This window comes from Phalangium opilio, unplaced genomic scaffold (genome assembly GCF_054372755.1).
Source record: "Phalangium opilio isolate 3A_F unplaced genomic scaffold, DU_Popi_V2 ptg000360l_1, whole genome shotgun sequence".
NCBI lineage: Eukaryota > Metazoa > Arthropoda > Arachnida > Opiliones > Phalangiidae > Phalangium > Phalangium opilio.
In genome coordinates this window covers 1,253,027-1,259,724 of record NW_028324230.1, presented here as the reverse complement: position 1 = coordinate 1,259,724, position 6,698 = coordinate 1,253,027, and positions in this window count along the sequence as shown.

The following is a 6,698-nucleotide window of genomic DNA, read 5'->3' as shown; positions in this document are numbered from 1 at the left end:
ATGACTTTTAAGGAGTATTTTATAGAGAATTAAGCTGAATTCGGTCAAAAATTTGTCCAGAAAAAAATGCATTCAAAAATGTACCGAAAAAATCGCACGTTTTTTTTCTTCAAGATACAAAATCCGTGACAACGATTTCTTGTTGAAAATTGAATTTTAACAGTTTTTTGAATGACTATCGTTACATTTGCTTGAATTAAAGCAAAAAGTACAAAAATAACGGCTTCAGTGGCTATATTTGAAAATAGTTAAGAAATACTCAAAATATGCTTTTCTGGCCGTGAAACGTCGATTTTGAAAATGTTTTTAAAAATCGAGGTACATTTTTATTTATTGTTCAATCGAGATGAAATCACTTTTAAGGAGTATTTTATAGGGAATTAAGCTGAATTAGGTCAAAAATTTTTCCAGAAAATATGCATTCAAAAGTGTACCGAAAAATTGCATGTTTTTTTTTCTTCTAGATACAAAATCCGTGACTACGATTTCTTATTGAAAATTGAATTTTAGCAGTTTTTTGATTGAATTTCGTTTCATTTGCTCGAATTAAAGCAAAATGTACAAAAATAACGGCTTCAGTGGTTATATTTGAAAATAGTTAAGAAATACTCAAAATATGCTTTTCTGGCCGTGAAACGTCGATTTTGAAAATGTTATTAAAAATCGAAGTTCATTTTTATTTATTGTTCAATCGAGATGAAATCACTTTTAAGGAGTATTTTATAGAGAATTAAGCTGAATTCGGTCAAAAATTTGTCCAGAAAAAAATGCATTTAAAAATGTACCGAAAAAATCGCATGTTTTTTTTCTTCAAGATACAAAATCCGTGACAACGATTTCTTGTTGAAAATTGAATTTTAACAGTTTTTTGAATGACTATCGTTACATTTGCTTGAATTAAAGCAAAAAGTACAAAAATAACGGCTTCAGTGGCTATATTTGAAAATAGTTAAGAAATACTCAAAATATGCTTTTCTGGCCGTGAAACGTCGATTTTGAAAATGTTATTAAAAATCGAGGTACATTTTTATTTATTGTTCAATCGAGATGAAATCACTTTTAAGGAGTATTTTATAGAGAATTAAGCTGAATTCGGTAAAAAATTTGTCCAGAAAAAAATGCATTCTAAAAATGTACCGAAAAAATCGCATGTTTTTTTTCTTCAAGATACAAAATCCGTGACAACGATTTCTTGTTGAAAATTGAATTTTAACAGTTTTTTGAATGAATATCGTTACATTTGCTTGAATTAAAGCAAAAAGTACAAAAATTATGGTTTCAGTGGTTAAATTTGAAAATAGTGAAGAAATACTCAAAATATGCTTCTCTGGCCGTGAAACGTCGATTTAGAAAATGTTATTAAAAATCGAGGTACATTTTTATTTATTGTTCAATCGAGATGAAATCACTTTTAAGGAGTATTTTATAGAGCATTAAGCTGAATTCGGTAAAAAATTTGTCCAGAAAAAAATGCATTCAAAAATGTACCGAAAAAATCGCATGTTTTTTTTTTCAAGATACAAAATCCGTGACTACGATTTCTTATTGAAAATTGAATTTTAACAGTTTTTTGATTGAATGTCGTTACATTTGCTTGAATTAAAGTAAAATGTACAAAAATAACGGCTTCAGTGGCTATATTTGAAAATAGTTAAGAAATACTCAAAATATGCTTTTCTGGCCGTGAAACGTCGATTTTGAAAATGTTATTAAAAATCGAGGTACATTTTTATTTATTGTTCAATCGAGATGAAATCACTTTTAAGGAGTATTTTATAGAGAATTAAGCTGAATTCGGTCAAAAATTTGTCCAGAAAAAAATGCATTTAAAAATGTACCGAAAAAATCGCATGTTTTTTTTCTTCAAGATACAAAATCCGTGACAACGATTTCTTGTTAAAAATTGAATTTTAACAGTTTTTTGAATGAATATCGTTACATTTGCTTGAATTAAAGCAAAAAGTACAAAAATTATGGTTTCAGTGGTTAAATTTGAAAATAGTGAAGAAATACTCAAAATATGCTTCTCTGGCCGTGAAACGTCGATTTTGAAAATGTTATTAAAAATCGAGGTACATTTTTATTTATTGTTCAATCGAGATGAAATCACTTTTAAGGAGTATTTTATAGAGCATTAAGCTGAATTCGGTAAAAAATTTGTCCAGAAAAAAATGCATTCAAAAATGTACCGAAAAAATCGCATGTTTTTTTTTTCAAGATACAAAATCCGTGACTACGATTTCTTATTGAAAATTGAATTTTAACAGTTTTTTGATTGAATGTCGTTACATTTGCTTGAATTAAAGTAAAATGTACAAAAATAACGGCTTCAGTGGCTATATTTGAAAATAGTTAAGAAATACTCAAAATATGCTTTTCTGGCCGTGAAACGTCGATTTTGAAAATGTTATTAAAAATCGAGGTACATTTTTATTTATTGTTCAATCGAGATGAAATCACTTTTAAGGAGTATTTTATAGAGAATTAAGCTGAATTCGGTCAAAAATTTGTCCAGAAAAAAATGCATTTAAAAATGTACCGAAAAAATCGCATGTTTTTTTTCTTCAAGATACAAAATCCGTGACAACGATTTCTTGTTAAAAATTGAATTTTAACAGTTTTTTGAATGAATATCGTTACATTTGCTTGAATTAAAGCAAAAAGTACAAAAATTATGGTTTCAGTGGTTAAATTTGAAAATAGTGAAGAAATGCTCAAAATATGCTTCTCTGGCCGTGAAACGTCGATTTAGAAAATGTTATTAAAAATCGAGGTACATTTTTATTTATTGTTCAATCGAGATGAAATCACTTTTAAGGAGTATTTTATAGAGAATTAAGCTGAATTCGGTCAAAAATTTGTCCAGAAAAAAATGCATTCAAAAATGTACCGAAAAAATCGCATGTTTTTTTTCTTCAAGATACAAAATCCGTGACAACGATTTCTTGTTGAAAATTGAATTTTAACAGTTTTTTGAATGACTATCGTTACATTTGCTTGAATTAAAGCAAAAAGTACAAAAATAACGGCTTCAGTGGCTATATTTGAAAATAGTTAAGAAATACTCAAAATATGCTTTTCTGGCCGTGAAACGTCGATTTTGAAAATGTTATTAAAAATCGAGGTACATTTTTATTTATTGTTCAATCGAGATGAAATCACTTTTAAGGAGTATTTTATAGAGAATTAAGCTGAATTCGGTCAAAAATTTGTCCAGAAAAAAATGCATTTAAAAATGTACCGAAAAAATCGCATGTTTTTATTCTTCAAGATACAAAATCCGTGACATTGATTTCTTGTTGAAAATTGAATTTTAACAGTTTTTTGAATGAATATCGTTACATTTGCTTGAATTAAAGCAAAAAGTACAAAAATTATGGTTTCAGTGGTTAAATTTGAAAATAGTGAAGAAATACTCAAAATATGCTTCTCTGGCCGTGAAACGTCGATTTAGAAAATGTTATTAAAAATCGAGGTACATTTTTATTTATTGTTCAATCGACATGAAATCACTTTTAAGGAGTATTTTATAGAGAATTAAGCTGAATTCGGTCAAAAATTTGTCCAGAAAAAAATGCATTCAAAAATGTACCGAAAAAATCGCATGTTTTTTTTCTTCAAGATACAAAATCCGTGACTACGATTTCTTATTGAAAATTGAATTTTAACAGTTTTTTGATTGAATGTCGTTACATTTGCTTGAATTAAAGTAAAATGTACAAAAATAACGGCTTCAGTGGTTATATTTGAAAATAGTTAAGAAATACTCAAAATATGCTTTTCTGGCCGTGAAACGTCGATTTTGAAAATGTTATTAAAAATCGAAGTACATTTTTATTTATTGTTCAATCGAGATGAAATCACTTTTAAGGAGTATTTTATAGAGCATTAAGCTGAATTCGGTAAAAAATTTGTCCAGAAAAAAATGCATTCAAAAATGTACCGAAAAAATCGCATGTTTTTTTTCTTCAAGATACAAAATCCGTGACTACGATTTCTTATTGAAAATTGAATTTTAACAGTTTTTTGATTGAATGTCGTTACATTTGCTTGAATTAAAGTAAAATGTACAAAAATAACGGCTTCAGTGGTTATATTTGAAAATAGTTAAGAAATACTCAAAATATGCTTTTCTGGCCGTGAAACGTCGATTTTGAAAATGTTATTAAAAATCGAAGTACATTTTTATTTATTGTTCAATCGAGATGAAATCACTTTTAAGGAGTATTTTATAGAGAATTAAGCTGAATTCGGTCAAAAATTTGTTCAGAAAAAAATGCATTTAAAAATGTACCGAAAAAATTGCATGTTTTTTTTCTTCAAGATACAAATCCGTGACATTGATTTCTTGTTGAAAATTGAATTTTAACAGTTTTTTGAATGAATATCGTTACATTTGCTTGAATTAAAGCAAAAAGTACAAAAATAACGGCTTCAGTGGCTATATTTGAAAATAGTGAAGAAATACTCAAAATATGCTTTTCTGGCCGTGAAACGTCGATTATGAAAATGTTATTAAAAATCGAGGTACATTTTTATTTATTGTTCAATCGAGATGAAATCACTTTTAAGGAGTATTTTATAGAGCATTAAGCTGAATTCGGTAAAAAATTTGTCCAGAAAAAAATGCATTCAAAAATGTACCGAAAAAATCGCATGTTTTTTTTCTTCAAGATACAAAATCCGTGACTACGATTTCTTATTGAAAATTGAATTTTAACAGTTTTTTGATTGAATGTCGTTACATTTGCTTGAATTAAAGTAAAATGTACAAAAATAACGGCTTCAGTGGTTATATTTGAAAATAGTTAAGAAATACTCAAAATATGCTTTTCTGGCCGTGAAACGTCGATTTTGAAAATGTTATTAAAAATCGAAGTACATTATTATTTATTGTTCAATCGAGATGAAATCACTTTTAAGGAGTATTTTATAGAGCATTAAGCTGAATTCGGTAAAAAATTTGTCCAGAAAAAAATGCATTCAAAAATGTACCGAAAAAATCGCATGTTTTTTTTCTTCAAGATACAAAATCCGTGACTACGATTTCTTATTGAAAATTGAATTTTAACAGTTTTTTGATTGAATGTCGTTACATTTGCTTGAATTAAAGTAAAATGTACAAAAATAACGGCTTCAGTGGTTATATTTGAAAATAGTTAAGAAATACTCAAAATATGCTTTTCTGGCCGTGAAACGTCGATTTTGAAAATGTTATTAAAAATCGAAGTACATTTTTATTTATTGTTCAATCGAGATGAAATCACTTTTAAGGAGTATTTTATAGAGAATTAAGCTGAATTCGGTCAAAAATTTGTTCAGAAAAAAATGCATTTAAAAATGTACCGAAAAAATCGCATGTTTTTTTTCTTCAAGATACAAATCCGTGACATTGATTTCTTGTTGAAAATTGAATTTTAACAGTTTTTTGAATGAATATCGTTACATTTGCTTGAATTAAAGCAAAAAGTACAAAAATAACGGCTTCAGTGGCTATATTTGAAAATAGTTAAGAAATACTCAAAATATGCTTTTCTGGCCGTGAAACGTCGATTTTGAAAATGTTATTAAAAATCGAAGTACATTTTTATTTATTGTTCAATCGAGATGAAATCACTTTTAAGGAGTATTTTATAGAGAATTAAGCTGAATTCGGTGAAAAATTTGTTCAGAAAAAAATGCATTTAAAAATGTACCGAAAAAATCGCATGTTTTTTTTCTTCAAGATACAAAATCCGTGACATTGATTTCTTGTTGAAAATTGAATTTTAACAGTTTTTTGAATGACTATCGTTACATTTGCTTGAATTAAAGCAAAAAGTACAAAAATAACGGCTTCAGTGGCTATATTTGAAAATAGTTAAGAAATACTCAAAATATGCTTTTCTGGCCGTGAAACGTCGATTTTGAAATTGTTATTAAAAATCGAGGTACATTTTTATTTATTGTTCAATCGAGATGAAATCACTTTTAAGGAGTATTTTATAGAGAATTAAGCTGAATTCGGTAAAAAATTTGTCCAGAAAAAAATGCATTCAAAAATGTACCGAAAAAATCGCATGTTTTTTTTCTTCAAGATACAAAATCCGTGACAACGATTTCTTGTTGAAAATTGAATTTTAACAGTTTTTTGAATGAATATCGTTACATTTGCTTGAATTAAAGCAAAAAGTACAAACATTATGGTTTCAGTGGTTAAATTTTAAAATAGTGAAGAAATACTCAAAATATGCTTCTCTGGCCGTGAAACGTCGATTTTGAAAATGTTATTAAAAATCGAGGTACATTTTTATTTATTGTTCAATCGAGATGAAATCACTTTTAAGGAGTATTTTATAGAGCATTAAGCTGAATTCGGTAAAAAATTTGTCCAGAAAAAAATGCATTCAAAAATGTACCGAAAAAATCGCATGTTTTTTTTCTTCAAGATACAAAATCCGTGACTACGATTTCTTATTGAAAATTGAATTTTAACAGTTTTTTGATTGAATGTCGTTACATTTGCTTGAATTAAAGTAAAATGTACAAAAATAACGGCTTCAGTGGTTATATTTGAAAATAGTTAAGAAATACTCAAAATATGCTTTTTTGGCCGTGAAACGTCGATTTTGAAAATGTTATTAAAAATCGAAGTACATTTTTATTTATTGTTCAATCGAGATGAAATCACTTTTAAGGAGTATTTTATAGAGCATTAA